Source organism: Leptopilina boulardi, unplaced genomic scaffold (assembly GCF_019393585.1).
Source record: "Leptopilina boulardi isolate dan_hultmark-lab unplaced genomic scaffold, ZJU_Lbou_2.1 LbouV2_154, whole genome shotgun sequence".
Lineage (NCBI taxonomy): Eukaryota > Metazoa > Arthropoda > Insecta > Hymenoptera > Figitidae > Leptopilina > Leptopilina boulardi.
Window position 1 is genome coordinate 272,676 of NW_026137701.1, and position 15,645 is coordinate 288,320.

Genomic DNA, 15,645 nt, shown 5'->3' on the forward strand with positions numbered 1-15,645 from the left:
ATTGTTCTCCAAAAAATAATAAAATATTTAATTATTTCCCAATAAATAATGATTTTTATTTATATTTTTAAACATGTTTTGATATAATTTCACCTTTCTCATAAGCGGTGAAAAATATGTCTGGTTAGTATATAAGAATGGTCACATCAGTTTTTCACATGAGCGTAAATTTGTATATGAAGCGTTATTCTGCGAATGTTATACGTATTATCGTTAGTATAGGTTAGGAATAAAAATAAGCCAATCGATGTAAAACAATGCGGTGTATGTGTGTGTGTGCATTTAAAAGTTCATATCCTCGTCTATCCTCGAGATGAGAAAGAGATAAAACTTTGGCGTAGAATCTAGTGGTGTTTCTGTCGTCATCTGTCACGACTGAACCACTTTGAATTTTTAGTATAGTTTTAACAAATTTCGAAATAATCTTTCCAAATTTTCATATAAATTTAGTAAATAACGAAGTGCGCGTCGGTTTAACTTACTTCTGGTTTTTCGTATAAATTTATCAATTTACGAAATAATAATTTCAATTTCTGGAATATATTTACTAAAAAGACTATTGGTAAAAATATACCGATTTTCGTTATCAAACCCAAATGTTCCGCGTTTGAAAAAGAGAATACTAAAATTTCCTATCAGATTTATCAAATATTGCTACTAAATTTCTTTCCGTGTAGAAATCGAAAAAAAAATATATTTACCGAATTTAAAATGTCATTTTGGTAAATTTCACATGGAATCGCCCATATATAATATAAACAGAAAAACCAATTTTTTTCTATTGAAACTTTTATTTAACAGATTTTAAATTGAAGTAACTTACTTTTTAAATTCTCTCAATAATTTGCAAACAAAAGTTTACACATTATAAAATAGAGATGAAATTGTTTCATTCCTTTTATATTTATGAAAAAAACTAACTTGATCATTGTATTTTGATGAATGCATTCAATCATTTCGAAAGTATTTTTTTGTGTAGCAAATAAAATTCAAATTAAATTATCCTACAAAAAAAAAAAAAAAATTATTTGAATCAAACAAATTGTTTCAATTTTAAATTTATTTTATCTTTGCCATACAGTCAAACCTATTCTTTAATAGATTCCTCAATACATATATATATATATTTAATTAAAACGACATTTTTTTCGTTTCAAATTTATTTGATTATGTATTAATTACATTTTTCAACATTCTGTTTAATTTAGGTCCGTTAACCTGGCTTGTCCACATTGTCCGATCTGGATAAAACCTATTTGAAAATTAAGGGCTAATTTAAGGCTAATTTAATGCCCTAATGCCGAATTTAATGCTCGGCATTTTCTTTAAAAAACTTGTGGACAAGCTAGCTTAACATTAAGGTGGCTTGTCCACACAATGAAGGAGCACTCGTAGGAAGGCCTACTATAGGTCAAAATTTAAGGCTTTTTTAAGGCTCTTGAATGCTCTATTGTAGAATTTAATGCCGGCATTATTTCGCGAATTATTTGCAAAAATTCAATTTTTACGTTATCTCAGTTTGTCCACATCATGAAGGAACACTCGTAGAAAGGTCTACTATGGATCAAAATTTAGGGCTTTTTTAAGGCTCCGCAATGCTCTATTGCCGAATTTAATGCCGGCATTATTTCGCGAAATAATTGAAAAATTCAATTTTTACTTGATATCAGTTTGTCCACACAATGAAGAAGCACTCATAGGAAGGTCTACTATAGGTCAAAATTAAGGGCTTTTTTAAGGCTCCTCAATGCTCTATTGCCGAATTTAATGCCGGCATTATTTCACGAATTATTTGCAAAAATTCAAGTTTTACATTACAACAGTTTGTCCAAAAACAAAGGATTAGTCGTAGGAAGGTCTGCTATAGGTCAAAATTTAGGGCTTTTTTAAGGCTCTTGAATGCTCTATTGCCGAATTTAATGCTGGCATTATTTCGCGAATTATTTGCAAAAATTCCACTTTTACGTTATCTCAGTTTGTCCACATCATGAAGGAACACTCGTAGGAAGGTTTACTATGGATCAAAATTTAGGGCTTTTTTAAGGCTCTTGAATGCTCTATTGCCGAATTTAATGCCGGCATTATTTCGCGAAATATTTGCCAAAATTCAATTTTTACGTAATCTCAGTTTGTCCACATCATGAAGGAACACTCGTAGAAAGGTCTACTATGGATCAAAATTTAGGGCTTTTTTAAGGCTCTTGAATGCTCTATTGTAGAATTTAATGCCGGCATTATTTCGCGAAATAATTGAAAAATTCAATTTTTACTTGATATCAGTTTGTCCACACAATGAAGAAGCACTCGTAGAAAGGTCTACTATGGATCAAAATTTAGGGCTTTTTTAAGGCTCTTGAATGCTCTATTGCCGAATTTAATGCCGGCATTATTTCGCGAATTATTTGCAAAAATTCAAATTTAACGCTATATTAGTTTGTCCACACATTGAAGGAATACTTTTAGGAAGGTCTTCTAGGTGTCAAAATTTAGGTCTTATTTAAAACTCTTTAATGCTTTTATGCCAAATTTAACACTACCTTATCAAGTCTAAACAATTTTTTTAAAAAATAAGCACTTAAGAATTACTTGCTTATTTATTGCTCGTAAATAGCACTGTATTGGCTGTTTAAAAATGATCTACCAATCCTAAAAACTACTCCCGACTAGTTCAATATTTTATTTTTGAATTTTTTTATAGAAAATAACGATTTTTTTATAAACAAATTATTTTTTGTAACTTTAGACCCGTTGTTTTACTTTTTTTATATTTACATACATGGAAATACTACTAAAATACTTTGCAAAATGTTTCTGATTACCCTTTTTGGATGACTACTCGAAATTTTTTTTTGCAAAATATTCTTACTATTTTCAGGTTTGTAAAAATAAAAAAAAGTAAAAATAATAGCTTTCACAGTTTAAAAAAAATAATTCGTTTATTAAAAATCGTTTTTTTCGATATAAAAATGTAAAAGAAATTTTTGAACTACTGAGGCGAAGTTTTTGAAGTTGGTGGATCGTTTTTGAACATCTAATTTAGTGCTATTTAAGAACCCTAAATTAGCCCTAAATTTCTAATTACTTGATTTTGAAAAAATTGATTTTGATTTTCTCAGGGGTGGTTTTTGAAGTTGGTGGATCATTTTTGAATATCCAATTCGGTGCTCGTAAAGAGCCATAAATTATCCCTAAATTCCTAAGTACTTTTTCATGAAAAAATTGAGTTTGAAATACTCATGTATAGTTTTTAAAATTTGTGGATCACTTTTGAACATTTATTTAGTTCTATTTAAGAGCCTTATATTAACCTTAATTTCTAAGTACTTGTTTTTTGAAAAAATTGAGTTAGAACTACCCAGGAGTAGTTTTTGAAGTTAGTGGATCATTTTCGAACATTTAATTTAGTTCTATTTAAGAGCCTTAAATTAGCCCTAAATTCATAAGTACTTGTTTTTGGAAAACATTGTGTTTGAACTAATTATGTGTAGTGTTTAAAATTGGTGGATCAATTTTGAACATCCAATTTAGTGCTATTTATGAGCCCCAAATTCTTTAGTACTTTTTTTTGAAAAAATTGAGTTTGAACTACTCAGGGGTAGTTTTTGAAATTGGTGGATCATTTTTGAACATCTAATTAAGTGCTTTTTAAGAACTCTAAATGTGTATGTGTTTGTTTTTTGAAAATATTAAGTTGAATTATTTGAGGGTAGGTTTTGTGTTTGGTTTTCTATCAGTTACATGATTGGGGTGCTTGGGAGTGCAATTTTAAAAAGTCAATTTTGTGCTATTGAAGAACACTAATTTAGCTCCTAAGTCCTATATGATTATTGTTTGGTTAAATCAAGTTTTAATAATTGGGGATGTTTTTTTGAACTTAGGTGTGGTTTTTGAAAAATTTAAATAGTCTTAATTGAGAACCCTACTCTCTAAATCTGAATTAGTAGTTTTCTACTAATTAAAGAGTGCGTATTCGTTTACCAATTGAATTAGTAACAGTTTTTACTAATTTTTAGTAAAAAAACTACTAATTCATAGCGTAAATCGGCTTACTAATTTGAAATAGTAAAAAATACGACTTACTCCATAAATTAGTAGTTTTCTACTAGCAATTAGTAGTTTTTTTTACTACAAATTAGTCAAAACTGTTACTAATTCAATTAGTAAACGAATACGCACTCTTTCATTAGTAGAAAACTACTAATTCGGATCCAGCTTGACGTCAAGCTAAATGTTAGCATATATAACAACTTTTTTCGTGGAAGTGGTACTTCTAGGATTAACGACCTTTTTGGCTAGACTTTTCAGACGAGCGACGCTATTTAGGGTCTGACTAGTGGCTGAGTAGCAGCAGAAATGGGCCAGCTTAACAAGTAAAAATTGAATTTTTGCAAATAATTCGCGAAATAATGCCGGCATTAAATTCTACAATAGAGCATTCAAGAGCCTTAAAAAAGCCCTAAATTTTGACCTATAGTAGGCCTTCCTACGAGTGCTCCTTCATTGTGTGGACAAGCCACCTTAATGTTAAGCTAGCTTGTCCACAAGTTTTTTAAAGAAAATGCCGAGCATTAAATTCGGCATTAGGGCATTAAATTAGCCTTAAATTAGCCCTTAATTTTCAAATAGGTTTTATCCAGATCGGACAATGTGGACAAGCCAGGTTAACGGACCTGTTTAATTTAAATATAGGGTATCTTTTCAATTACAAAATTTTCAATTAAAACAAATAAATGTTCAATCAAGTAAAATTATTTAAATTTATATTAATTTAATTTTAAAATAAATTCCTTTTCTCAGTGTACTATATTAAATGAAAGAATTTCATTGAATTAGTTTTTTATTAAATTTGATTTTTATTATTTGAAACGTTTTCAGTATTATTGGTAAATTTTTTTTTTTTTTTTGTTTTAATTAATTTTCTTTATCGTTAATTGTTCTATTTATAATAATATTACAAAAAAAATTGACTTTTGACCCCCTTGGGGAGTCATTGTTTTTCAACCACTTTTTAATAAAGACATAGCCTCCGCCCCCCCCTTTCGGAAACAGATCGCGTAAGTTTCAGGCGACAAGAGTCTGTTTAAGAGTTACGAAATCTACGATAAAAATTTCAATTTATACGCAAAGAGTTCACGAAACTTAGATGAAGAAAGTTCATAACTACCCATTAACTTAGCGAACATAGCCCTTGGAGAAAATCGGGTTAGCTTACTTTAAGTCAAGATGGGAAGTGGAAATTGTCCAGTTTCCTTATATTCGCTTTCTCTTTATCTTTCATCCTCTCTTCTTGGCAATCCTCGACTCGACGTCGGTATATATCCAAATGATTTCCTCGCCATCCCTTTAAGAAGATAACTCACTTTTCCATAACCGTTTCTGAGGCTTAAGTATACACTTGCCTTCGTATAGTGGATTAAAGTTTACTTTTCTGACAAAAAAAAAGAAAAAAAAAATATAATTATGCAGAAATTTTTTTATTTGTACCATTTATTTAGCTTCGATACAAATATGTATATTTTTTTTTGTTTTTTCATTTGTTTTATATATATTATATAAATTATTAAAAAATTATGATAGCAATTTAAAATAAAACAGTAAATTATACAATATTATTAAATTAATAACTTCTTTCTAGATAAAACAATATTTTATAATAAAATTTGTAGTTAAAAAAGTTGCAAAAAAAAAAAAAAAAATTTCGTTCATTTGAACATTCAAAACTTTTGGCTCATGTTTATTCTCTTTTTATACACATGTTCTATTTACAATTTAAATAATTAATTCAAAAGAACATTTTGTTGATTTTCCGCGCATAATTGATTTTAATTTAAAAATTCAGTTGAATCCACTGCGTGTGAAAATCGAACACCTTTTGTTATTGTTTATCATGTTTTGACACTTTTGAAAAAAAAATCTTTTATTCCTCAAACATGAATGAAAAAAAATTATTATTTATTTGTTTTTTGTTCTTTTCGATTACATGATATATACATATTATAGGAATAAAAATCTATTATTATTTGAGTTTTAAATATTAAATTGAAAAAAAAAAAAAATTAAACAATACACTGAAAAAAAATTATTTGAATCAAACAATCGATTACTTGAAAATTATCAAATAAATATTTCCTTGAACCAAATAATTTTTATTGGTGTCAATTAAATTGTATTTATTTCAAGTACAGAAATTATTGGTTCAAATACAATTTATATTATTCAAATAAAAATTATTTGGTTTAATTAAATATTTATTTATTAATAGTCAAGTAATTGATTATTCGAATTAAATACATTTTTTTTCAATGTATAAATGTGTTAAAATAATTAAATTTTAATTATTACTTTGTGTGAAAATTGTAATCAAATGATTCAGTGCGATAATTTCGTCAGTTTTTCTCTTACACACAAAATTGTATAGAGAGAATAAAATTAATTTTTTGCCATTTAAATTAAAATACAAGTTTAAAATTATTATCACATTGTTTATTTATTTGTAAGTAGATTCTCATTAAAAATATGAATAAATAAATTAATATATATATATATATATATATATATATATGAAATTATTATTGATAAATGTAGATTATATTTCGACTTTTTGAAATTGTGAGCAATCGCGAAATGAACATGAATATTAAGTAGGTATTTTACTATAATTAAGCATCTTGTTCAATGAATAAAACAAAATGTTTGTCCAGTTTAATTGAGATACTATATTTGCTTATATATATATATGTATATAGCAAAATGTACTTTGAATATCGATAATTAGCAAACCACGTAATTCCACTTAATGCAACTTTACAGGAGAGCAGTTGTACAAGGAATGAAGTTACAGATTTTCATATTAATATGTCAAAGGAGTTCTTCAATATCTAATGTATAATTTTGCCTAAATATCCAATTATAGTAGTTTGATGTAGTTTTTGGTTTTAATAGTTAATAAATAATGTGGATTATTAAAAACAAATATTATATTGAGAAAACGAAATTTTTAGTTCAACTGTATGTACCATTCCACTAAATAAATTGATTTAAAGATCAAAATTTTCCTTATTTTTCAACCTTTAAGAAACACAAGAAAAATGAGGTGATTCGAAATAGTTAACTTACAATTTATTAAACAATTTTTTGTTTCTTTTTTGTATTTTATTTATTGTGTAACGTCTCCTATTGCTGCGTGCGACGTTCGGAAGTTGTCACTCTCGTTATTGAGCAGAAGCTCATTACAGTAGCGTAGTAAAAAACATTTTGTGTGAAAAGTGAGGTTTTTCATCCTTCAAAAATGTTTTTTTTTTATAATTTTTTACTGAAAAGTAGGTAATTAAAAACCATTCAATATGATAACCAGAAATGTTTACGTTTCGTTCAATGACAATATAACCTCACTTTTCACACCAACATGTTCTCTACTACGCTAATGTAATTCTGCTCAATATGGCCTGAGCAGAATAGAAACGTAACCAGAATCGTAACCATAAACGCAACCGGAATTTTTTCTATTCTGTTCAGGCCTATAAAGAGAGCGACAACTTCAGACGTTTCACAATAAATAAAATACAAAAAAGAAAACAAACATTTTGTTTAATAAATTGTGATTTAACTATTTTGAAATACATTATTTTTTTTGTGCGGTATTAAAGCTTGAAAAATAAGGAAAATTTTGATCTTTACACCAATTTATTTGGTGTTGCAGAAAAAAAGTGAATTTTTATCATTATTTATTGTTCTATTTTTTAAATAAACAATTGTTTTTATTTAAAAAGTGATTATTTTGGACATTTATATTAATAAATATTATTAAGGGGGGAACACCAGTTGTAACTCAAAAAATAATGCTTTTTTCAAGAATATTTTCCAAAAGAACAATGAATCTTTTTAAAGAATACTATTTATTAGTTAAAAGTACATGTAAAAAGCTGTAATTTAAAAGAAAAAAAAAAATTTTTTTAACAAAAACTTTTGGAGATATGAGCCATTGAAGTGGCGTCTTAAGAAAAAAGGCGAATTGCGGTGACCAGCATTCTGCAAGTATACTTCGTCTGAAATACAAAAATGAAATTGATTTACATTTATTATAAGATTATCTAGTTCGTGATCGAAGGATTTAAAAAAAAAAAAAAATTTGACAAAATGGCGACCTGTCAAAGTCAAAAGTATGATTTTCGTTAAAAAAATACGGTCGATTTTCAGCTATATAAAAAAAAGTTTTGATTAAAAAAAAAAATCCTTCGATCACGAACTAGACTTATATGTGTAAATGAAGCACACTAAATTTTAAATAAATCGGTTTAATGGTATTCGACTAATCATGGTCACCGACTTGGAAAATGTCATTTTGAGAAAAACGCATTAAAAGTTTCAACTTACTTTTTTTTGTTCAGAAGAAATTTTGTTTCTAAGTTACAAAGAGTCATCGATTCCTGGACCATATAATAACTCTTCCGCAGTGGTTGCCGTTTCTAAATCATAGGAAAAGGCCATCTGTCGTTAGGGTCAGGTATGGCTGGCCACCTTGTATGAAGCCACGGGACGCGCCGCTGCAGTGTTCTGTATATCTCATTTATTTTTCACCGGATCAACTTTGAAATTTACAGACACATTTCTAAATATGTATACTTTAAGAAAATGCACCAAAAAAAAAATCGATTTTTCGAAAGTTACAACTGGTGTTCCCCCCTTAAAAAATGTTTCATTTAATTTGGAAACACGGAGAAAAATAGAATTGTGGTGCAAACAATTTTTGGATTGTTGTCAGTAGATTTGTTGATATTACAATTCGAAATGTTAATATTAGAATTCGGATTGTTGTCAATACAAATGTATATTGTTTTAACAATACGAATTTTTTGTTGTCAGTTTTGTTCAGTTGCAAATCCACACAATTGCAGAAGCAAACTCTCTGTCGATTGCTGATGGAACAATCCGAATTTGTTCAGCTGACAGGTTTATTGTTCCGTGTCACGTGGTCATCTTCAATTCTTGCAAACTGGCGTACAAATCGTCACATCGTTTGCTTCTGGCACATGTGCCACTTTTGCTTTTATTATTAGTTATTTTTTAAATGATAAAGTGCTGTTAAATAATGAATCCGATTAAAGTGAGAAATCTATTGCAAGTGTAGTGTATGGATGAAGAGACAATTTCATCGTTTATCGATAAGTTATACTCGGTTACTATTGAACATAACGTCACCTTAAAAAATACAAAATGTATATTAAATATTATTTAACAACAAATTTCAACTCAAAATAATTTTTTGGTTTCAGGTCAAAGAATTTGATTCAGAAGTTGCATGTTCCACAGATTTTATTAATGCAAATGAAACTGGTGACATGACCTACAGAAATCTGCTGTCGATTATTTTAGAAGGCGAAGAAACTGAATAAATTGTATTTGACGGATCAAAGCTTTGTTAATACAACAAATTGTATTGCCGATTTAACAATTTAGTTTTGTTATTTCAACTGTTCCATAACAATTTTCTTTGTTCATCAAACAATTCTGTTTGTTCACCGAACAATCTAAACCCCTTTAAATTAAACAAAATCATTGAAACAGATCTTTATATTTCAATTAAGAATTCTTTTTTCTAAGTGTTCATCATCAAACTACAATTTCTAAATCCAAACAAAACAACATCTTACTATCCAATTAAATATTTAGAAATAGTTTTATTACTCTCCTGTAAAGTTGTATTAAATGGAGTTACGATAGGTTTTAGTTATTATTATTATTATATTTTACACTAATTTTATAAAATATTATTTACACGCAATTATTGAAACACAAAAAGATATCTAAACAAATTTAAAAATTTTATACTTTCATTTTTTATTATTTATATCTACATTATTATTTGTCCTTTTGGAATATATTATTATATTGTAATAAATTATGTATACTTATGATCATTTATTGCATTAAATGTTTATCATAATGTACGTCAAAGAAAATTTTTTTTTATGTCTCGTGGAAAAAAGTAATTTTGTCAAATGATTGATGTCAATCGATTTTACCATTAAGTTTTAGGAGAGTATAACGTTTCAAAAGGTTTTGAAAGTATATCGCACCTGCTTCTTTTTTTGCGAATATAATCGTTGAACCATTGCTAAGTGAGTTTTTTTTATAACAAAAATTAGTGGGGTATGACTGCAGGAAGTACGATGAATTAAAATAACTCGTATTTGAGAGTGCAGACCTTGGCATTCAATTCCACAAAAAAAAAAAAAAATTTACTGAAACCATAGATACATACAGTGTACAAAAAAGATCTCTAATCTGACATCTGTTTGAAGATAGAATTTCTCTAGACGCATTCTTTTTCCTGTCATTATGCAAATGAGCGTCTGCTTTCAAGGTCAGTTCTTATTTCTATGTCGCAAGGAAATTTTCAACTCAGATCGATTTCTTTTGAAGTTTCCAAGGGATTCTGATTACATATATAAAGTTGAAATTAGTTTAAATAAGAAAAAACGTTAAAATAAAAATTAATAGAATAAAGTATATATTTAAAAAAATTAACAAACATTGGGAAAAAAATGCAAACAAGTTGTAAATTCAGATGTTCATTACATGAACATTTTGTTTCCTCTTTACGATCAGCAAAAAAATTTACTTCCTCGTGGAGAAAGCAAAATTTTATAGCCAAAATGTGAATTTTTGATTTTTTAACTTTCATTAATTCTTTAAATTTACCTCAATACCTTTATATATATATATATATATATATATATATATATATATATATATATATACACGGAAAGAAAGTTTGTAGCAATATTTGATATTATGGTGTTACTTTTTAGTATATTTGGTTACAATTGCGGAACATTTTGGCATGATAACGATTTTCGATACTATTTTTAAGAATGATTGAGATTAAAATAAGAATATTTAATATAGTTGGAATGAAAATTTGATATAATATTTACGAAATCTGAAATCTTTTTATTGAAACACAAAAATGTCAAATTTTAATAAGCTCTTTATCAATTTTTCTAACCAAATATTTCAAATTTCGTAAGTAGAATTGTATAAAATGATATAATTATTTTAGATTTTGATATATTTGATATGAAAATTGAAAAAGAAATATCAAAGTTAACGAGATTCGACGAAATTTGCCGAAGTTGAACGTTCGGAATTGCCCGATCCTCACCGAGTGGTAACGAAGACTGACGAAGCTCTTTAGACAAGCCCCTTTTTACTATTATCTTGATACAGGACCTGAATTTCTTTTATATAATTAATTTCGAAGATTTTACAATAAATCAGTAAAAAAAATTGTTCTTCAAAAAATAATAAAATATTTAATTATTTCCCAATAAATAATGATTTTTATTTATATTTTTAAACATGTTTTAATATAATTTCACCTTTCTCATAAGCGGTGAAAAATATGTCTGGTTAGTATATAAGAATGGTCACATCAGTTTTTCACATGAGCGTAAATTTGTATATGAAGCGTTATTCTGCGAATGTTATACGTATTATCGTTAGTATAGGTTAGGAATAAAAATAAGCCAATCGATGTAAAACAATGCGGTGTATGTGTGTGTGTGTGCATTTAAAAGTTCATATCCTCGTCTATCCTCGAGATGAGAAAGAGATAAAACTTTGGCGTAGAATCTGTTGGTGTTTCTGTCGTCATCTGTCACGACTGAACCACTTCGAATTTTTAGTATAGTTTTAACAAATTTCGAAATAATCTTTCCAAATTTTCATATAAATTTAGTAAATAACGAAGTGCGCGTCGATTTAACTTACTTCTGGTTTTTCGTATAAATTTATCAATTTACGAAATAATAATTTCAATTTCTGGAATATATTTACTAAAAAGACTATTGGTAAAAATATACCGATTTTCGTTATCAAACCCAAATGTTCCGCGTTTGAAAAAGAGAATACTAAAATTTCCTATCAGATTTATCAAATATTGCTACTAAATTTCTTTCCGTATATATATATATATATATCGATCGATTCGTCTTGACGTAAGGAATACGATTTTATTATATATATATAGGGTAAGGGGTACAGAGACCGACACCCTGGGCATACTTTCAACTTTAAATGACATTTTATCGTAATTTATTAAAGATTTAGTTATAAAATAAATTTTAAATAAAAGATTTGGGTTAAAATTTATAGTACACAAGTTTAAAATTAAAAAACACCTTGATAAGAGTTTATAATATTAATTTAAAAATGTATGGTATGAAAACAGTGAACGACACCCTTTAATAAAATAAAAAATATTTAAACTTCTATTTAAGTAACATGATATTTATTAGTATTATCATAAATTTTATTATTCAGACTTAATGTACAAAAAAAGTTGCTTTTAAAATATAATTATTTAACAATTTTTTCATATTTATATTTGTAATCAATAAAGCAAATTTTTTGAGGTTAGTTTTCTAGAAAGTATTAAATATTGAGGAAAATATAAACATATAAAATTTTGTATAAACTGTATAAGTTTTTAAATATTGTATATTAATTAATTTACTAGTGATATTTAATTAAATATTATTATTTTTATAGTTATTATCGTTTTTAATAGCAGGTGTCCACGAAGTAGTATAAGGAGACCCCACTGTCCGGGAAAGCTGAAGCCGTTTTCCCCGTTTCTCTTACAATTAACAGAGGTGTCGAACCCTAAGGGGAAAATTTGATACCTCCGAAATTTCGTCTGCTAAAAGTGACATGAGCGATGTAAACATGGAGAATCTCCATGGATATAAACATGATATAATTATTTATGTTGTGTAAAAACACAGTAACGAAGTAAAAATAGTAACTGCAAGTGAATATAAATTATTAAACTGTTTAAATTTTATTTTAATTATGGTTGTGATAAAAATATACTTTAATAAGATTTATATTTAAAATGAAACTCATTATTATTATTTGGATTTCTTTGAAAATAGTTTTATAAATAGATTTATATTTTGTATTGCCTTTAACACAATTTGTTTTGCAACCTTTAATGGAACCACTAATCATATTTCCTTACTTTCCTTTAAATTATTTTCAAAAACCATAAAAAAACAAACCGATATAAAAAACAATCAGTTTATGCAGGTTATGTCACGGCAGCCATTTTGAGAAAGTTCTATGTGTTAGTAACTGTATGTACACATTTTCTGTCAGTGTGGGTAACTAGTTCCCAAATTTTCCGATAGGTTCGACACCTCCGTTAATTGTAAGAGAAACGGGGAAATCAGCTTCAACTTTTCGAGGGCTTAATATAGCAGTGGGGTCTCCTTATACTACATCGTGCAGGTGTCGTTCACTGTCTGGGTGTCGGTCACTGTACCTTTTACCCTAACCTTAAATTTTTCTATTAAAAAATTTTTTCGATTAAAAAAAAAATTTTGGAAAAAAGACGATAAAATTTTTTTTTTGATATTTTTCAAAATCCTTTAGTCAGATTTGAGATATTAATATGATAAATGAGCCTACCAAAGTTTATCTAAATCTATTAAAACCTGTTAAAGTTATCTTCTAAACAAAAAAGGGATCCACACACACACATACATACATCCGGACAATTGATCAAAATCTCATATAACATGTTTTTATAAAAAAAAAATTTGTTTCTGACACTTTGAAAAGTTTTATAAACGAAAGGACTACAAAGCTTCCTCCACAAGGAAGCAAAATAAATAAATAATAAATCCAATAAGTTATTATTATGTCCACTCAGAGAAAAGTTTTATTTGAACTAAATATACCACTTTTTTGTATTAAAACACAACGAAGAATTTGATTGAGCCAAATAAAACTTTTTGTTAATTGTTATTTATAATTTATTTGCTTGATTCAACCAAAATTTAATTCTTCCCATTTAAATTTTTTTCTGAGTGTATAGTAATGTTTATTTAACTTGAGGGAATATTTTTTTTTTTTTTTTAATTAAGATTTAAAAAAGTATTATGGAATTTATAATAATTCCTCTATAATATAGAATAACAAAAAAAAAATGTCATATTCAGTAAAATTTAATTTGAAAATTTTCCTCTAAAAATATATATGTATATTTATTTTGATTTTAAGCTGTGACATAATTTTTTTTCCTTCCAATAAATCTAATATAACAAGATATAAACAAAAATCAATAATAGAGACAATTTTATCAGTCAGGGAGAAATTCTCGGTTGGTCTCAATATTGAAGCAAAATAAACTAAATAGGATAAAATTCTTTTTCCTTCAGTCAGCAGAAATTCGATTTTTATATGAAATTTATGTTGACACTAATTTTGCTCATTGAGAAAAAATCCAATTTTTTTTTTGCAAATTCTTTTTTTTCTTGCAAAATTGTATTTTGAAAATACACTTCATTATAATAGGTAGTAGTAGAAGTAAAATTGAAGATTATTTTTTTATATTCTATTTGTTTATTTATTGAAGCTAATAAATTGTGAACTGTTATTATTTAGACGTTAATAAAATTTATGTCTAAATTATAATGAAACATTTAATAAAATTTATTATCAACGTGTCACATAATAAAGCAATATACTTTTAAACCAGATGGGAATTTATTTTCTTTAGGTTGAACATTTAGTGGAAGGCACTCAATCGCGATCTTCTGTTTATTTGAAAAACAGTTTGGTGATCTTTTTCCTAACACTCGTGTGAAGGTTCTCTCTCTACGTGCTTCAGAGAGGCGAAATAATATAAGACAGAGAAAGAGAGAGTTGAAGAAAGAGAGAATGAAAAAAAAGTATAGAATGTAAACGAAAAAAAAAAAAATGTCCGTGTCAGCGTCAAGATCCATCTGCTTCTATGTGATGAATGTGCATTATGTAAATGGAATGCAGCTTTTCAATAATCTTTAATATCATGTAAATTTTCCCGTCACAAACATCACAGGGAAAAATTATTCGTCGTTTCTCAAAAATCTCTCAAAACTTTATTGGAGATTTTTAAATATCACCTGAATTCGCAAATAGACTTTTTTAAAAATTAGCTGAAATATACGATTATTTTTGTTTGTTGAAAAATTTGAATACCAAATTTCTTTTGAGAAATTGAGTGTTTTAGCACAATATTATTTTCTACTAGCTGTCGCACCCGTCTTCGACGGTTATAATATTTAGATTTAATAAATTTTGAAATTTATAATTACATCCAATTGGATCTAATTTCAAAGAGTAAAAAAGTAATTTTCGATTTTTTATTTTTACAATATCTGATTTCATATTCAGATTTGCAATTATTAATTTTAAAATTCTGATAAAATTCTTAAAATTTCTTGTTAAAAGCATACTTAATTGGTCACAAAATTTTAAATAAAGAACGTTTAGTAAAGAATTATCAAAAAATAAAAAATGTTAAATTTTTTGAAAGTGTCATATTTTTGTTTAAATTAATATTTTTCATTGGTGTGCAGCTAAGATTGCGTTTAATACCCAACAGACTAAAAACATTATTGTTTTACTTATAAAAAGTTGAACATAACGAATTCTTATATTACAATGTTATTAAAAAAATTGGAAATTCAAAAATTTGATTTAGACTTTTAAATTCAGACTATTTACTTAATTTAATAAAAAAATTGATTGTATTTATGTGAAAAAATTAGGTACAAATAGTTTCAAATCAATCTGTCAAAAAATAAAAAAATTGCA

The 15,645-nt window shown here is 26.9% G+C and overlaps 1 protein-coding gene across 1 annotated transcript in view; it reads left to right on the forward strand.

Annotated features, from left to right (window-relative positions):
• The window catches only part of LOC127276825 (toll-like receptor 4), a 92,136-nt gene that overhangs the window by 49,275 nt on the left and 27,216 nt on the right, over nucleotides 1-15,645 (forward strand). The gene's annotated exons all lie outside the window — the stretch shown is intronic.